Here is a 19,276-nt window from a genome sequence, read left to right as displayed (position 1 = left end):
AATAGTATCACTTTAGGTGCTATCCTAAGAACACAACAGTAAAAAGAGAAAGACCAGTTAGAAAAATATTACCAAAAAATATTGGTGCTTTAACAGGGTAGGATCTGTTTCTACTAATAGATTCTCCAACATCTTTTTTGGCCTGTTGGCTCTTAAAATCAGCTTTCTGGGTAAACACTGTGATTTGTGCTTAATGGATTTCTGATCAACTTATTAAATTATATCCTATTTATATGAATGCATTTAAATCTTCAGAGATTAGTGTGTGCATTCTTAATACATAGAAAACCATTACCTACAACAGTAAATTTTGAATGCTAAGTCAATACCAATTTTAACCTACCAGTATAATTTTCTTTACTTTAACTTTTCTTCTCTATGCCATCATCTTGCTGACATCATTCCTGTTGCAGGAACACATTCAACTTGGGCTGTGTTATTTTGACCATGTTATTTTGCCGTTCTTATAAGATGCTGTATTGGCTTTCCAGCTCATATCTCCACACAAAACAAACAGTAAAAGTATTTCTACATTCAATGATCCTTTACATCCTCTCATAAAATTAAGATGCTATCCTAATGATCAATTTTAAGGGAAACTAAAATTATAAATTATTTCCTAATTCTCCATAACCAGGCTTATTCAATGACCCAGTAGTCTCCACAGGAACTAAACAGATCTTCAAAACTCATGCTAGAAGTATAGAGGGTAAAAATGTCTCAAGCTCTGTGCTTAGGTAGGGTAGGAAGGAATCCATTTATTTATTTTCTTATACATTAATAGAAGAATTAGAGAAATTTCACAGCAGTAAATCTTTCCAAGATAATCCTTCCATCTAAAGCGTCTTCCTGTCTCATTAGACATTAGTAACAAAGACGGTGTACTTTCTGTTTGCTTTATGGTTTTAAAATTTTGAAAGAGAAGTTACAAGGGCAAGTTAACTTATTAAAATGCTCTGAGTCCTTTGAAGAGAAGATATTTTTATTAGATATATGTTCAAGGCATTCTTTGTGTCTTTGCAGTTTTCTCTCTCATAAAAGATATTCCCTTTCAAATAGACTTCAACCATCAAATGTGTTTTCACTTACATTTACTTCATCTTGAACTTGCTAGGGCCCATCTGAGTAATAAACCTTTTGCTAAAACTTTATCTCTTCCAAAAAAAGAAGAAAAACAAGCTTTTCCTACCATCAAAATCAATGCTACACCATACTATACAAATGCATTTTGTTATTAACTCATAAATGCTCAGTAATTGCACCACCTTCTACCATATCTTAATCCACACTGTATGCGTCTGTATTCTTCAAAAGCACGCCTGATTGTTTTATCCAAAGCCTACACTGCAGACAATTAGCTAGCCCACTTCTTTGCCAAGGTTTGAAATAAATCCCGATTTCAGATATTGGAAAGACAGAAACACCCCCTTGTCCTCAACATGTGATTCCTTAAATGGTACTCCAGTGGCCTCAAAGAGTCAATGAACTTCTTTAAGCTTAATTTATTCTCTGAATATGACCTAGGTTCTGGGGAGGATAGAACACATTATCTGATGTTCAGATTGCTCAACTGTACCCTGGAGAATAAAAACATTAGGAAGCATATGGTATGAATATTGTGTTGGTGAAGGCACATTGTTCCACTTTGGAATTTAAAACAAGGAACACAGAAATTGGTATTAACTAATCCAGACTCTCTTCCAAATCAAAAGACTTTATAAACTCTCAGGAAGTAGTATAGTAGATTACATATTCTAAATATTTTCTGCATTCCACATCAGAGTCAGTGATTTCAAACACACACACACACACACACACACACACACGCACACACGCACACATGCACGCACGCACGCACCTCTAACTATTCAAATAGATCATGAAAAGAAATAGCAAAAAACTTTGAGCCTTGCCCTTGCCTTAATCCCTTTCTGATGGGGGCAATGACAATGTTTGGTAACAAAGACTTTTGTGATGCCATCTGATGCTGCACTTAAATGCACATGACAGAAGGTACAGTGCTGATGGATGGCTCTGGAGCCGCCGTGCTGACACAGGCTGGGCTGCTTGCAGTGGTTGGTTATCAGTGAAAATGGGCATTACCTGTCTTGGCATTTGAACGCTTTACAGAAACTGAAGTGACGGTCAGCACTGATCCCTGAAAGACATGATGCTATCAGGGTTAATAGATGGTAGAATCTGTCAATCCCCTGTAGTGATGGATTATTTGCTGAACTCCAACAAATGCACCTTTTGATAACACACTTGAAAAGTGAAATTTCTAACTGTTGTGTTTTGTTGGTGGTGTCGTTGATTTTGAGTCTTCACTGGTTTGGATAGTAGCAAACGTGCAAATTCTCACTGGATTCCAAAATAATGAGATATTATGAGACTTTACATTGAAAAGATTTTAGAATTTTTCATTTCCAACATTTATTTTTTTCCTACCAAATAAACAGCTATTTCTATTGTAAAGCTTACTTCCCTCATTTTATCTCTTTTTCTTTTATTATTTAGAGAATACTTTATTAGTTTCTGAAATCAAACCCACGTAAATAAGACCTTACATATTTAATACAGTGTGTTTACCCCTGTACAAATGAAAAAAAAGTTTAACATTTCTAGACCAATATGGCTATTAATTTCTGTACAATGCCAACTCAACACAGTAAACTGGGATACTTTTTTCCAAAATTGACAGCACAGCTAAAGTTTCCAAAAATTCAAATTATATATGTATATATATATTTATATTTATATAAAAAGATCAATAATAGCAGTATGTTATGCATCGATAGCAGCAACAGCTTTTCCAGGTTCTGCAGTCATCTGAACAAAATTAGACATCCAGCACACTCCATTAATAAAAAGAAAAAGATAAAAAACAAAACCCCAGAAAAATGCGAAGTTCTGTTACTGTTGTGGTACCTGGCACCATTTTTTTTTATTAGCTTCTCAATCATCATCTGGAAAGAAAATATTCTTGAGTAACATCATTAAAAACAGCTCTGACAAAGCACAGTCACTACTACGTATCATAAAGCAGGTACAAGGTATTTTATATTCACAGAGGGATGATACAGCACTGTCCTACGTCTATAATACTAGAGGATACAATTAAAAAGGCATTATTGAGACTTGATTCTATTTTTCCAGCAGAAGGTCCAAAGGATGGTATGACACAGCTCTGTAAAGAAATGCACTTTCTTAGGATTTCCTTCCATTAGTGGCACAGTTCTAATAACTCACTCTATCAGCTATAAACCATTTGAAAATGAAGGCGTAGGAGCAAGAAGAAAAAAAAAAACAAACCCAAACAACAAAACAAACCATACCCACAACCACTGGATCCATACAAAGATGACTGAATGAAGGCAAGCAGGACTCAACCTAATAATATTTTACCAAATCTGTTATGTTTGAATGGTGAGAGCTCCACACAGGGGATGTCAGACAACGCACATTTGGATATGTTCAAGGATGCTGACATTAATCCTCTTTGCCAAGCTTTCTCAGATTTTGACCAAGGATTCTCTGACTACCCCAGAGTGAGTGATTTGCATAGAAACAGCACTCTTCTCCTAGGGCTGCACCTAGCCCTCCTTGTTGAAGGAAAACTAAGTCTAACCCCCTTCGGTTCTGTAACACCATCTTGGCTAATGACTCATGGGATTTCTGTAGGAAAGAGATTGATTTTTCCAAACCTTGAATATCCTTGTCAATTGCCGCTCTTAGGGACTCATAGGAGGTGTGTTGAGTTACCAGAGATGCAACTTCTGTCCCTAACTCAGCCAGTCCTATGAGGCTCCCAATGGTAATAGCGGTGATTACTCATTTTATCTCTAAATAGATGATTTTGCCTGTTAGTTTTACTAGGTCTATTTTTTGGTATTTATTTTTTTATTGAAACTAATTAAATATATACTGAGTTAAAGGAAATGGACAAAACGAAGGAAGAAAGAAAAAGGAAAATGTTATACTAAGCATATTTCATGTGCAGGTAAAATTAACTCTGGAACTGCAAGTAGCTCAAGCAAAAAAGATAAACACTGTGAGATACAGATCTCTTGTACTTTTGAAAGAACCATGTCACTTCAGGGGGGAAAAAAGCAAGCTCCTCCAATATCCACTTTTGGAACATAAAATGTCCGTGTGTGTGTGTGTGTGTGTGTGTGTGTGTGTGTGTGTGTGTTTACTTTTATAACAGGGCAATTAAATAAGAAGTCTACAGAAACTATAATAACCATTACATAGCTGTGTCTACCCTTTGACCTTAGCAGCAAGCAAACGTACCTACAGAAATCAGAGTTCTAGGATTCAACAGAAAGAAATGGTGGAAACGCTGCATTTCAGCAACTGAGCTTTAAATGCAGTTCAAATCTCAATATAATTCTCAAAAGAAATAAAGTAAGGCAAACACCCACTGGATGAACATTCATTATTATATTGAAAATTTATGCAATGTTTATTTATAGATAATTTTAGTCACTTCAATAATTTCTCAGGATAAATAGTCCATCTGCAGAGAAAAAGCAGGAGATGCTGAGCCACCTTTTCTGGCTATGCTGTGACACTGAGTAGCAGTAAAACATACCAGTGTATTCTCAAGATTATTATTTCTAAAGTATATGCAGATATAATTTCTTAGGTAAGAATTGTAGTAATAGTTTTAATTTCATAATATATAATTAAGAAAGCAAATAAGGAATTGGAAGTTGAAACAATGACATTTCTGAATAACTATGAATAATCGTATTGCAGTGCATAATATAAAATGGCCATTTTTAAATAAGCCAGGAGATTTAGCAATTTCAAATATTTTTATTTATGGTAAATTTTATTCCTCCAACTACATTGTTTATGAAAGATACAAATTTAGATTCTCTGTTATATTATGATACCCAAATATTATGTACAGTTATAGGAAAAGTATTTATAATTTTATTGAGAAATTGTGATTTCTAGAGGAAATGTAATAAAATTAATTTTACCACATAACGTAATAGTATATATTACCCCCATTGAACTAATGCTTTTCCTGTAAGAGGAAACCGGGCAGAAAAACACATTGGAGGGACAAAAAAGAACTACTAATAACACAAAAACTATACGGGAAAGATTAAAAAAATAAAAAGTAAACCAAAACAAAGTTGTCTGAAATAATATATTGTTGCCATAGGAGACTTTGGATCTTATTTTCAAAATCACAGTAATGTGCAAATTGAAAACTACCAAGCAACATTGGTGGTGTGAACTGCAGAATTTTAGAAGAAAAATAAATTGCAAGTTAAAGGAAATCAACTAATTTCCTTTCATTTTTTAATTTTTTGACAATCCATACCTCCAAACATTCTTTGTGTTTATATGTATTGGCTGTCTTTGAGGGAGAGTCTTACTTCATGTCTGGATATGTACCTTGACTGTGATCTGTCTAAAAATTTCCCCATTTTTCTAGGATGCCAGGCACAGGTAATGGCTCTGAACTGTTTCTTTAGATATTTTCTATGATAATACTCTGTAATTTTTCTGGAGAAGGTCATTTTATGCTGAATTTACCACACATATTTTTTTTTTGCCAGTTCTGGGCTTAAGTTCAGAGCCTGAGCACTGTCCTTGGACTTTCTCAAGGCTAGAGCTCTACCACTTGAGCCTCAGCACCATTTTTGGCTTTTTTCTATGTATATGGTATTGAGGAATCGAACCCGAGTGCTCGTGCATGCTAGGCAAGCACTCTACCACTAGGCCAAACTCCTGGCCCTGAACACACATATGTTATTTGAATTGAATACATATGTTTCTTATGTTAGAGTTTGAGGTTGTGTCCTAGAGAATCAATAAGTACAAATTCTCAGTAAGAATATTATTGAGATAATATAAATAATAAACCACAGACATCACATAAGAAAAGAATAAAATTTTATTTTGAAGTTTTATGAATGTCAAAATATCCATCTGAAGAATCCTGTATTTAATTAAAAACTAAAATTTAACTAAATTAAATTTAAAGATAAGGATAAAATATCCTGTAGTTATAAGAAACACACATGCACACACCTACACACACACACACACACATACACACACACATACAACATTAAATTTCTGGAAAATATGTCTACATTGAAAGTATTAAACTCCTTAAGGACTTATTTATTTATTTATTTTTTTGGTGAGTCTCGGGGTTTGAACTTGGCCTGGACGCTGTCCCTGAGCTCTTCAGATCAAGACTACCTCACAAGCCTTGAACCTTGAGCCAAGCCCCACTTCCCGTTTTCTAGAGGTTAATTGGAGATAAGAGTCTCAGGTTCTTTTGTGCTCTAGCTGGCTTTGAACCTCGATCCTCAGATCTCAGCCTCCTGAGTAGCTAGGATTAAAGGTGTGAGCCACTATGCCCAGCTTTTTGAGGACTTATTTTTCTGTCTCTCTACTCATTACGCTTTAATAAACTTGAACACACATTGAGATTGAATTAATGAACAAATTTGGTTCAATTTTATTATTTTATAGTTTGAACTTAACACTATAAAAATTCAGGAGAGAATCTAAGCCCCAGTGACTTCAGTTTCTGAATGATCTGTTGCATAATGATTCTATGATAGATGTAAATGTAAATTTTTCTCATGGACTTTGTTTCTATTACTAGTAAAAACCAATGAGTAACTTTTTCATGTCTGCTCCAAAAACACAAGTTGAGTACTTTAATGAAGATCAATAACACTGAATAATCTGTGTTTGACTTAGAAAGATGGTAGAACCATCTCTGAGAAAGCCATAGAGATAGGTGAGATGATTCATAGGCATATTCAGATAATAAAATTAATCAGAAACTAAAATATCATATAGCATTAGATTTTTAAATTGCCTTTTCACTTTCTATAAAGCATAGTTTCCTTTACAATTTTTTTCTTCCCTAGGCAATCATAGGAATCCATCAAGATCATGGTTACATATATATGGATATAGAACCAGAGACAGAGAGAGAGAGACAGAGAGAGAGAGAGACAGAGACAGAGACAGAGACAGAGAGACAGAGAGAGAGAGACAGAGACAGGAGAGAGAGAGAGAGAGAGAGAGAGAGAGAGAGAGAGAGAGAGAGAGAGAGAGAGAGAGAGAGAGAGAGAGAAAGAGAGAGAGAGAGAGAGAGAGAGAAAGAGAGAGAGAGAGAGAGAGAGAGATTCTATTGGATCCATTATTAGAAAAATATCTATCTACAGGCTCTGTCCTTGACGATTGTCTTCTACAGGCCTTGTTTTGTCTTCTACAGGCCTTGTTTTTATCCTGGAACTCTGGATCTGATGAGGAAGAATTGTCATTTATCTGCTTTTCTGCCTGGCTCAGGAAACTGCCTTTCTCACTTTGACCTCAGCATGCCAACCATGGGACTTTATCATACTGCCAGCAGACAAGCCATTTATGCTACAACCTGGTACCAGAGATGGGCTATGGATTTGTATAGCCATAAAGGATAATAGGTAAAATTTTCATGATTCTTAGTAATTGCATTGAACTTCTTTATTATGGTATAAGGAATATGCATTGAAAATTTGTAGGTAAAACCAGAAAAATAAAAACAAATGAATTTACTTTATGATTCCTCTTTAAAAATAATGACCAATAAAATGTAGGTAGAAGTAGCTTTAGTAGTAGCTATAAGAAAAAACACTTAAAATAATGAGATTCTTTATTCCCTGGGACAAATATATTATTCAGATACAAACTATATCTTAGTACAATAGTTTCCATTTAAAGTAGCTACCTATTAATAAAGTAAATAAATGACACATTAGGTTTTTGTTTCTTAGACATTCATATGATATGTAATATCTCATATCTAAAATGTTTTGGGGATAAACATTCTTTATATGATTTTAAAGATTACAAAAAAATGGTATTTTTAACCTTTTCCCACTATTTGATAGCTAAAAGATAGCAAAAGTTGGACTTTGAGGTTTAGAGCCACATTATAAGGTTCTGAAAAAGGATCTCAATTTTAACTTTGTCTCTCTTAAATATACAGCATACATTGATGTTGAGGTTGATTTGATGGCTTCCCTACCACGTTGTTTCAACGCCTGCAATTGGGTGAAATGAATCTTGTATTTCATAGGAAAACAAAGCCTGCTTTGAACACACGTAGTTCATGCAATCAAATAAATGAGAAAATGTTTATATAAGGAGCAAAGCCATGTATGGCCTTTGATAACTGATTAAAAATGAACATACCAGTGAACATCCTTTAAATCTAAAGCATACATGTAGGGAAAATCTACACAAGATTTTACAATTAAATATTCTAAATTAATTCTCCCAAGGCCTTAGATAAAAATATATTAGAAAAAATGTGAAGATTAGTTTTGACATTATTGTTCTAATGCAGTAGACATTTCCGACTGAGAAGTATGACCTATGACTTTCCTATGCAGTTCTTACATGTCTTCAATAGACCTCAACCTTCAGTGATGATACTCTTGCCTATGCATGGAGTTGTCTCCTCTTTCTAATCACCACATTACTGTATCATTCAAGGCCTTTTCAAAAGCTCTTTTCCATGGAGCTTTTTCTCAATATACCAGTCAGAATTAATTACTTCTTCCTATGGGCTCTCAAAGCACTTTGAACCTCTAAATGGCAATTACTTTACTCTGCCTTGCACTATTTACATGTTTAAATATGTCTGCCTCATAAGACTTCAGCTTCCTCAAAGACAATGTCTTAATCAACTTTAGCCTCACCTCACTGGATCTTTGCCAAACATGTATACTCACTTACAATTTGAGAAATGGTTACCAGTTATGCCATAAGGTGCTCAATGACTTGGAGTTGAAAAAAAAAAGTATAGAAATGACCATCTTTTGTTTTTAATGATTAGCTGTCTTTTGTAATTTAAAAGAATTATTGTAAAAGTGATGTAAAGAGGAGTTACAGTTACATAAGGAATGTAATAAGTACATTTCCCATTTTTCTTCCACTTGCCTCCTCCCCTTCCCCCCCAAATTGTAAAGTTCATTTCCTACAGTGTCTAGTGTATATCACTGTAGCATTGGCTCACCCTTTGTTGCACAGATTCTGGGATTACCTTGCCCTTCCCCAAATAAAATAAACTTATATGCAAGACAAAGGGCACAGAAATTAACAACAGAGACAACAGGGGATAAACAAAAAGGAGAAAAACAAAGAAAAAAGAAGTAAAGGCAAACAGTACAAAAAAAAAAATAACAAAAACCTTCCAGGCACAGTGGCTTACCCCTGTAATCCTATCTACTCAGGAGACTGAGATCTGAGGACTCTGGTTCAAAGCAAGCCCTAGAACTTAAGTCCTTAAGTCCTAAGACTCTCATCTTCAATTAACCACTAGGAAACTGGAAATGACTCTGTGGCTTAACGGGTAGGGCTGTAGTCTTGAGCTGAAGAGCTCAGGGACAATGCCCAGGTCCAGAGTCCAAGCCCCACAAATAACAACAAAAAACAAAATACAAAAACAAACAAAAAAACTCTTGCTTCCATTTTTTGGAGTTCATTTTGATAAGCATCATTTTATGTGGTCATATCCACTTTGCTATTGAGCCATTGTGATCCTCTGCTAAGATATACTAGCCATAATCTAGATTTTACAGACGAGGGAAACCATGTAAATTTGTTTAATCACTTTGGAAAGCAGTATGGAGGTTCCTCAGAAGACTAAACAGAGCTCCCCTATGATCCAGCAGTCCTACTCCTGGGCATTCACCCAAATGACCACAAACAAAGCCACACCAAGCTATCAGAATAATTACATTTCTTGCAGCATTATTTACTATAGGTAACCATATCGAATCAACCCTCAGCTGATGAATGGATCGAGAAAATGTACATACACAATGGAATTCTATGCTTCTAGCAGAAAAAAAATGGCATTGCCTCATTCATAAGGAAAAGATATAGAAAAATTATATTAAGTGAAATAAGCCAGACCCAAATTACTGTTTTTTAAAAGTCCCTTCCAGTCAAATTCTGACTGTAATGAGGACTTTCCAAGATGATCATTTTGTAATTTTGCCAAAAAGTCAGTAAGTTAAAACTGTCTATGTGTGGTATTTTCCAACATTTCTTGGACTCCTAAATGTACCTTTAATATATCAAACCTGTAGAATGTCTAAAAATGTCACTTGGATAACTATTTTTTTTCTGTACTTTACCAAGATTAACCTTTTGAGTCATATAAATCAAAAATTCAAGGAAAGAGAAAAGCTGAAGTAGATGTCACCTTTGTCTCTTTACTTTGGGAAACTTTTAACTTCAATATTGTATTACTGGTTGTAACTCTTGGTTATATTTCCAGGGCATGGAGTTCTATGGAGGTAAAAGCAAGAATTATTCACTATCATATGTCCTTTAATTTGCTCACATGCATTTTAAAGTTAGATGAATATGGATATTATATTTTAAAATTTCCAAAGGGATATAAGTTGTGAATATCAGTTTTAAAGATAGACCTAATTTTTCTACTTCAAACCAGTATCTAAATCACTAGAAAAAACTGTATTACAAATGATAATTTAAATATCTGTGAAGAATACATCACTTATTTCTCATTGGGCTAGGTAAATGTACTAAGCATTGTTTTCTAGTCTTACCTATATGCTTTCACTAATAATTGTTTTATATGAAAGCAAGTGAATTTTTCCTTTATTTGGTTCAAAATTGTACTTAGTATTATTTTCCATATTTCTTACTTAGTTTTTAATCATCTAATTTTTATGATTACCAGATTTAGATGTATAATCATTCTCATAGTATATACAAAAGAAACTGAGGTTCAGACATTTAATGTAAAAAATAAAAAAAAAATCCCTTCATTCTTTCCTCTTCCCGGATCTTTGCTCTTTGTTAAACTTAGTAACAGAAAAAAAAAGTTAGAGATGTGAGTGGGTGAAACTGAGAGGCACTTTAGAAGATCTTGTCTTCAAATTGATTTCTATTTCATCATATATATGTATATATAGTGTGGTAATTTTTAACGTGCTGATAATGATTTTAAATTTGTTTATCTTATTAGAATGTCATATGACACATTCACAAATCCATGACAGATAGCTTTTTAATATCTTTATTTTTAATATTAAGTGCTTATCCAGATTTTTATTTGTATATATCTAGTTATATATACATATAAAACTGAGTTGAAATAAAAGGATGCAAAATTTAAATATCACCTGAATTCTATATTTCTTTATTTTGAATACCAATAAAATTAATGTTTCTATTTTGACACACAATCCAAATATGGTGTGACATTACTTCTAAATTATCAGTGGAAGAATAAGAAAAGTATATGCCTGATATATAAAACCTGATATATATATACATATATATCTCCTGGAATATATTATATAACATATATATCAGTAGTGCAAATTGTGTACTATAAAACATGTACAAAGCAGTAATGTGACTGCACAAGTTCAAATTTGGCTGTTAATAAAAATATGAGTGGTGAGAATCTGTAAGAAAATTAAAAAATAATTAAATCAAGGCACAATAAGCCAAAAGAAAAAATAAAATAAAATAAAAGCTAACAGTTTTCTTAAATATTCAGTTTCGCATTTAAGAAAACATATAAACTAATCGAAAATGGAAAGATTCAGTATGAAATTAAAGATGTTTACACATGACCCTTAAAGACTAAAAGTGGCAGTTTTTTCATAGCTAAAGTAACATAAAATCTAAATAATTAAAATTGTCTGAATGAGGAAAGGTTTCAGTTTAACATGGGAGTATTATTAACTATTTAGTTTGTAAAAGAATTTTATCTTCTTATGGATTTTATCTTCTATGCTAATTTTATAACTGCACCAATGCACGAAAGACAAGAACTGCTTAAGAAAGCAGCCAATGCATAAACTCTGAGCTTGTATAACAAAATTCTCAAGAACATGGGATAACCCTTGTTCTCTTTCCTTAAGCTCAAAAAGGGAGAAAAAATTCCAACAAAAATTTCATTTTTCATGTTCACTTGATCTTTAGTTTTAGTTATCCCTATACATCTCTTTTCCACTTTCTTTGGTATACACAATCTACCTCACAACAAAAGCTTCCGAAACATATGGCACAAAAATTCCCCCAAAATAATAGGGAATAAAACTGATGTACTATTTCATTATCATTGTTTTTCTAGGAGACAGAATGATTTGTGCCTGAAGTGATTTAAGTTATTATTTAAAATGAGCATGAAGGCTAATTGACACCAATTTAAATAGCCTTCTATATTTCAAAATGGGTATCTTTTACCTTCATTAAGATTTTAGAAGGGGTTTGGAATATAGATCACATTTTATCCTTAGTTCTACCAAGGGGGTCAAGGTTGGAGAAGAAGAGACAAGAAAAATGTCTGAGCATTTACCGTAGCTATAAAAGCATCCAAAAATTTAGGTTTCACTGATTCAAGTGGAACTTGAAGATATAGAAATATGTAAGAATATAATAAAGTTATTTGCTACACTGATCAATTTTTGTGTCTTGGTAAATGTTAGTTTAAAACTATAAAATTGTGTTGAGAAGTTATTTACTCATGCAATAAAAGGAAGATACTTAATTCTTATCTGATGCACTGCTTTTAAAAAATTCTGTCATTTTTGTGAATTTCAGCAAACTTTAATTTTCATAAAAACTAAGTAAGTCAGATAATTAAGTGTATGCCTAAGATTTATCGACATGTATATGCAAATAAAATACATTATTAAATACATGGATTATAATCAGCACAATTTTTTTCTGAATTAAAAAGATCTATTTAAGGGCTGGGAGTTTGGCCTAGTAGAAGAGTGCTTGTCTAGCATGCATGAAGGCAGAGGTTCGATTTCTCAGTACCATACACAGAAAAAACAGAAGTGGTGCTGTGACTCAAGTGGTAGAGCGCTAGCCTTGAAGAAAGCCCAAGATCAGTGCCCAAGCCCTGAGTTTAAGCCCCAAGACTGGCAAAAAAAATCAATTTCACTGACATTATTATAGATATCTTGTTTTATATATATGTATATATATATACATATATATAATATCAACTTCTCAAGATATTCTAAATATTATATCCCTGGACATGGAACATTTGACTTGAGTTTGCAGGAAATTCTTTGTTTTATCAAAAAAATTTCAAATCATCATAATTTTAAGCAGAATAATAAACTACATAATAAAAATTTGTTTCTAGGCCATTAAATTTTATCCTGAACTCCCAGTGACCATCTCTTTTCTCTCCTATGTCTGAGAGAAATAAGCGATGTTCAAGCAATTGAGTTTATTTTTATTACTGAACCCAAGCCCAAGTCTCAGCCTGAGGTTCAAGTTCTCAAAGATGGGCAGATTTAATATAGTTGTCACCACCTTGATATTGCTAAGCTTCAGAAGAAAAGGATGCTTGGTATGTCTGTGAATTGAGGACAAACCCCAAGTTGTTAATGTTGTTATGTTATTTCAGAACCCCAAGTGTTTATTTTTGTTCTAAATTACAATACATCTTGCTAGTCTCATACTAATTAATTTTAAAAGTCCTTTTTTCTGCAGTTTATCCTGTTATTATTTTAGTTGGTGACCTGGAGTGTTACTACTTCTATTAATTTTTAGGAATAAATAGACTATGACTCACTTCCTATAAAAGTCTTTTATTTCTGAGTAACCTTGTAAGACAAATATCAAGAATTACTTCAGTGAAAGAATACTTCCTTTAAGCAGAAGGAAAAAGATTATGTTATATGCTCCCGTAAATAAATATTTTTTGAAGATCAAATAAGTCAGCTTTCATTTAGTACATATCAGGTGAAATGTCCAGAGTTTGCATTAAGAAATGAATTTGCAACTGTCTTTCATTTCTATTTCCTAATTCATTTTTAGGGCTTTAAAGATCTGTTGTAACAGGACCCTTGTTACATTTAATAAGTGCCATGTTGATTGGCGTTCTCTAAGTAGGCTTTTCAGTTTGCCTGTGGGGAAATTTAATATAAAAACATTCAACATTCTTTTATTAGTGTTTTTTACTATTCCCAGTCCCATCAGACCTTTGGTGCAAGCAGTGTATTATTGAAAAGCTTATCTGTAAGAAGTGAGCCAAGGGGAAATTCAGCCTTTATTAATATTGACATCATGTTCCCACACAATGGCTGTCTAAAGAAACTTTTCAATTGGATTTCAACTGCTTTGATGCAATATAAATGGAAACAACTGAATGCATGGTTTAGCACAGAATGGTGAATGATGTTGTATCCTATGCATCCAAACATGAAGTTGGAGTTTAGAGGTATTTTAAGACTATGTTTATTACTGTCAATTTACAGTGGTTAGTCAAGTGTTATGTTAATTTGGTAGGGTCTTGAATGGATGTAGTTTCTGTGGGTTCTATCCATGGCTCCTCTTTTGGTAATTTAAAGTAAAAGAACAATGACTGTATTTTCAAGATAAAAGGAATATTTGAAGACTTGGGAAATACTAAGTCAAGTAGCGAGCTCAAAGATACATTAAGCTAAGATTATTCTCTCCATATCCAATTATACCCTGTCTATATCCAGAAAATGTTAGAGACTTTAAAGGTAACACAGATTAATTTGTTTGAAATTCTTACCTCTCCTGATGAAAATATTAGAGTAACAGAAGTCATAACTGATAAAGGGTCAATGAAGCAAATTGCTTTTATAGATCTAGTTTTCTAGAAGAAAAATAGAAAATTCTGGCTTTACGCTTGTTGACTTCACAACAGAACGAAATGCACAACTTTTAGCACAACCAATAAACCAGCACCCAAGTTAAAGATAATGAAGTTCTTAAAATTAGTAAAAGTATTAATAGTTTCTACAAAACTTTAAATGTAATTTATTGTAGAATAAATTCTTAACTCAATGAAACCTATCACTTCCCTGGTTAGGTAGTCCAAATTTGACATCTAGAACATTTCTTTAAAGTCACCATTTTCCTGGAAACACTCTAATTTTGAGATGTCTAGAGTTATATTTAGCTTTTTGAAGAGTAGTCTTTTAAAAATATGGTTATGAAACAGATTGATTTAGAGGAGCATTATAATTAGCTGCTGAATATGTTAGACGGATGGATTATTCTGCATGATTCACAGAGCTCACTTTAAGTGTCATCCCCTTCTACACTGCAGCTTAATTTCTTCTCATTTTTCACCACAAGAGCCTTTGTCTGTATTATGCCAATAATAAAGGTGCCGTTGTCATGAAATCATCAGACCTTTGTGAAATAACAAATGATACAGTTTTCTTTCAGTTTTTGAAGGAACCAAGTCATGATTACCTGATTTGATAATGACCCCCCTCAAAAAAAAACCCACCAGGAAACTAGCTTTGTTTAGAAAAACATCTATCCAGTTAGTAGCTTTAAGATAACAAGCTTGTTTAAAAGAATGAAGAAAAATATAATATAGAATAACATACAACGATAACACATATGATTGGTCAAATATCTTTTGAATGCAAGAAAACTATTCCATGAAGAATTATAACAATAAAGATACACACCAATATGTGTGGAAACCTTAAGATCAGATATACAAATGAAGGCATGCTTACTTTAAAAGAAAATACAGTGTGACTTGATAAATTATACAGAACCTTGACATCCACACAGTGAGGAGGATATTCTTAGGAGAGGATCACGTAGGTGTAGTAGCTGTTCACAGCTGACTGCCTCAAATAATATTTACTGAAATGAACTCCAGAAAATGGAAGCAAGTTTTTTACTTTATTGCTTCTTTTGTTTTCATTTCCTTTTGTCATGTTTTTCATTTATCTGTCTTTGGGAGGGCAAGGGGGAAAGGCACAGAAATGGAGGGACAAACAGGGAGCTCAATAGACACTGTGTTGAAAATGAGTTATACATTTTGTGTGGGACTAGGTGGAAAAACTGGGAGAGAGCACATGTGAAGAAAGGAATAATACTGTTCAAAAAGAAATGTACTCTTTATCTGACTCACATAACCTTAACCTGTCTTTACATCATCTTTACAGTAACAATAAATAAAATGTTTTTAAAAGATAGGCTTTCTTGGAACAATCTGAGAATGATTTGACAAAAATATGCACACATTAGTAGCTTTCTAAAATTGTCGGGTAAAAGTATATCACACTATGTGAATTTTACAGAGGTTGTCCATATGAGTGTATATTCTGGAAACTATCTTAGAAATAATCACTCGTAGAATACTGGATTAAGAAAAAGTTTCTAGAGACCTTAGGCAAAGTTTTATTGATGTAAATATTATTTAATGTACTGAGTTAATAATTCTAATTTACTGAAATTATATTTTAGTTATAACTGAAATAAAAGATGCTTTTATTAACAAAAGCTCAAAGGTAGCTTATAAGATGAAGGTAAGGTAATTAATTTTTACAAAGGTAATCAAGAATCACTATTGAAAGTGAGAGAAGAAAAAGATTAAGGCTGGAATATATCTTCATGGCAGAGCACTAGTCCAGCTTACACAAAGCCTTGTGTTCATTCGTCAGAGTTGCCAAGCAAACAACCCCCTAATTTGTGTTTCCAACCTTTTTCAACACATCTTACTTATTTCCCTTAATTTATCAGGTTGCACTGTGTGTATTTTCTTACAATTGCCTATATGTATGTATATTTACTTGACTATATATTTATATATGATGAATTAATTATATAATATTAACACATATTAATTAAATTAAAATATATTAATATTAAATTAAAAATTAAATCTATGAAATTAAATCTATTAAATATATACTGGATATATTTAATTAGTCAAACAGATAAGTGTATGACTTCATTTGTATGTTCTGTACTAATGTTTTGTCGTTGCTGATATTTGAACTCAGGGCCTCACACATTCTCAGTTTGTTTACTTGGCCTCAGTTCTACCACTGGAGCCATACCTTCAGTTTTGCCTCTTGCTTTAGAGATGGTGTTGCCCAGGTTTATTTATTAGTATTATATTTAAGTAGTTGTACAAAAGGGCTTTAAATTAAACCAATCAGTTTACAAGTATAATATATCTTGATCAATGTCACCTCTTCCATCTTTATCCTGCAACCTCACCCATATATGTAAGTTGTACAGTTCCATTTTCACATATGGACACTGAATATAATGACTATGTTTGGCCATCTTTCTTCTCATCACTCATTTATCTCACTCATCAAACCTCCATCCCCATCTCTGACAATCCCCATTTTAGCTACCTGGTATTCATTTTAACTGTTTATGTTGAACTTGTTTGCTAGTTATTCTGAGGAGTTAACACCATTGGAATCCTCCCCAAGAGTCTTGACAATTTTTCCTCCCCAGATTGGCTTCAAATTCAATCTTGAGTAGCTAGAATTAGAGGAGTGAGCCTTTGTGCCTGGTATGTATGGTCCATGTTTACAACTTTATGTGTGCACATGCAATATTTATTATTAATATTTAGAGAAATGAGGGGAGATAATATTGATAACATTGATATAAAAGTCCCAGAAACCTGGAGTTTCTTGAATATTCCAGTAGCATTTCCCTTAATAACTTGGTATTTCTACCCCTTTTTGTATTAGCATGTATTAATTGTACAAAAGGGTTACATTGTGATAGTTCTAGTCATGAATATAATATACTTTGATCCAATTCACCCTTTAATTACTCTTTCATATCCCCTTTCTCCATTTTTTTTACAATTTGTGATGTCTCCTCTCTGTATTTCATACATGCATTTAAAGTGTTTGATCATATTCACCTTCTCCATTCACTCATTCTGCTCTGCTTTTAGTAAATAAATATACTTATAAACCCACAATGTATAACAGTTCCTTTTACCTTACTTTCCCACCAGCATTTGTTTCTTTTCTTCATGATGGCTGTTATGATTAGGTGCAGGTGTTTTTTCATGGATTATTTCATAATGATTCTTCCCTCTATCATATTTTTGCTTTTTCCTTGAAACTTATTTACATTTCTCCTCTTGAAACTGTCAAGAGTATTGAGAGACTTTTTAGTGCTTCCTTTACTTGCTCATCAGTTAATGTTTTTGTTTGTTTTTGTTTCCATTTTGTTTTTTCCTGACATTGAGAAATAAAGTGATAAAGAACAGGTTACAAAATGATATGATGAATATCATGAATTTGGCAAACTCCTTTTTACTTTGGGATTTATTTTTCATTTTCTTCCATCCTTTTCGCAGTTGGGAGTTCTGGAAGATGTAGTAGCAAATAGGATTTTTGTGTGAAGTTTTGTGTGTGCTTGTTTGTTTGTGAGCCATTGTGTGAGTTTTTCATTGTGAGTGAATTTTATCTTATCCCTGCCTCTTTCTTCAAATCCAAGTTCCTTGAATGCCTGGTATCCCTCTTCTATTATCTTTAACATCCATTTTCAGTTCTACTGAAGTACTGTAATTAGAAGAGAATTTCATTATTTGTTTTTTTTTTATTTTTATTTTTTATTTTTATTTTTTTTGGCAGTCCTGGGCTTGAGCTCAGGGCCTGAGCACTGTCCTTGGACTTTCTCAAGGCTAGAGCTCTACCACTTGAGCCTCAGCACCACTTCCAGCTTTTTTCTATGTATGTGGTACCGAGGAATCGAACCCGGGTCTTCATGCATGCTAGGCAAGCACTTTAACCACTAGGCCAAACTCCTGGCCCGAGAATTTCATTATTTGTTTACCGATGTGTCATACTCTTTTTCGGCAGTTGTTTGATATAATCTAATTAAAAATAAAATAGTTAAAAGGAGTAATACGATTTACTTAACATTAACATTTATACCTTGTGTTCCAAAATACTTTCACTCAGTCTCTACGATTTGATCAGAATTTTGTTTCTATTGCTCTCATAACTTTAATGAAATCTTCAAATACATTTTATGTCATTAATCCTGCCAAAATTATTTTTTTGTATTTTTTATTGTAATTAGTAAAAGGGTTACATGATATTTTCCAGATAGAAGGTGCATTAATTCACATACATTGATACCCTTTCACATGTCTTGGTACCCATTTCCCTCACCCCCCACACCCCCACCCGTCTTGGTTTTCCCCCCTTCCCTATCAAATTTCAAATAACCAAATACAAATAAATTCAATGTATCAGATAACAAAGTGAGATACTATAACAATATGAGATAACCAAGGGACAGCATAGGAGATGAGAGACAACATAGTACATTAAGGACAACAATCATTCGTTATATGGCTTTTGTTTCGATATCCTGGAGGTCCTTTCAATTAGCTTCATACTATATGTCCTTATGTATCAAGATTTTGTTCTATTGCAGATCTCTGCTAGTAGAGCCCAAGGTT

General features: G+C 33.1%; 1 long non-coding RNA gene across 2 annotated transcripts in view; it reads left to right on the top strand.

Moving 5' to 3' along the window:
• Nucleotides 1-19,276, top strand: part of LOC150056848 (uncharacterized) — a 101,560-nt gene that overhangs the window by 35,466 nt on the left and 46,818 nt on the right. For both annotated transcript variants that reach the window (XR_016536997.1, XR_016536998.1), the window contains exon 3: nt 7,265-7,472. This is a non-coding gene — a long non-coding RNA (uncharacterized LOC150056848). The remainder of the gene's footprint in view (nt 1-7,264; nt 7,473-19,276) is intronic.

The sequence above is a fragment of the Megascapheus bottae genome, chromosome 11 (assembly GCF_031878675.1).
Source record: "Megascapheus bottae isolate mThoBot1 chromosome 11, mThoBot2.hap1, whole genome shotgun sequence".
In the NCBI taxonomy this organism is placed as follows: Eukaryota; Metazoa; Chordata; class Mammalia; order Rodentia; family Geomyidae; genus Megascapheus; species Megascapheus bottae.
This window is presented reverse-complemented; position numbering and strand designations above follow the sequence as displayed.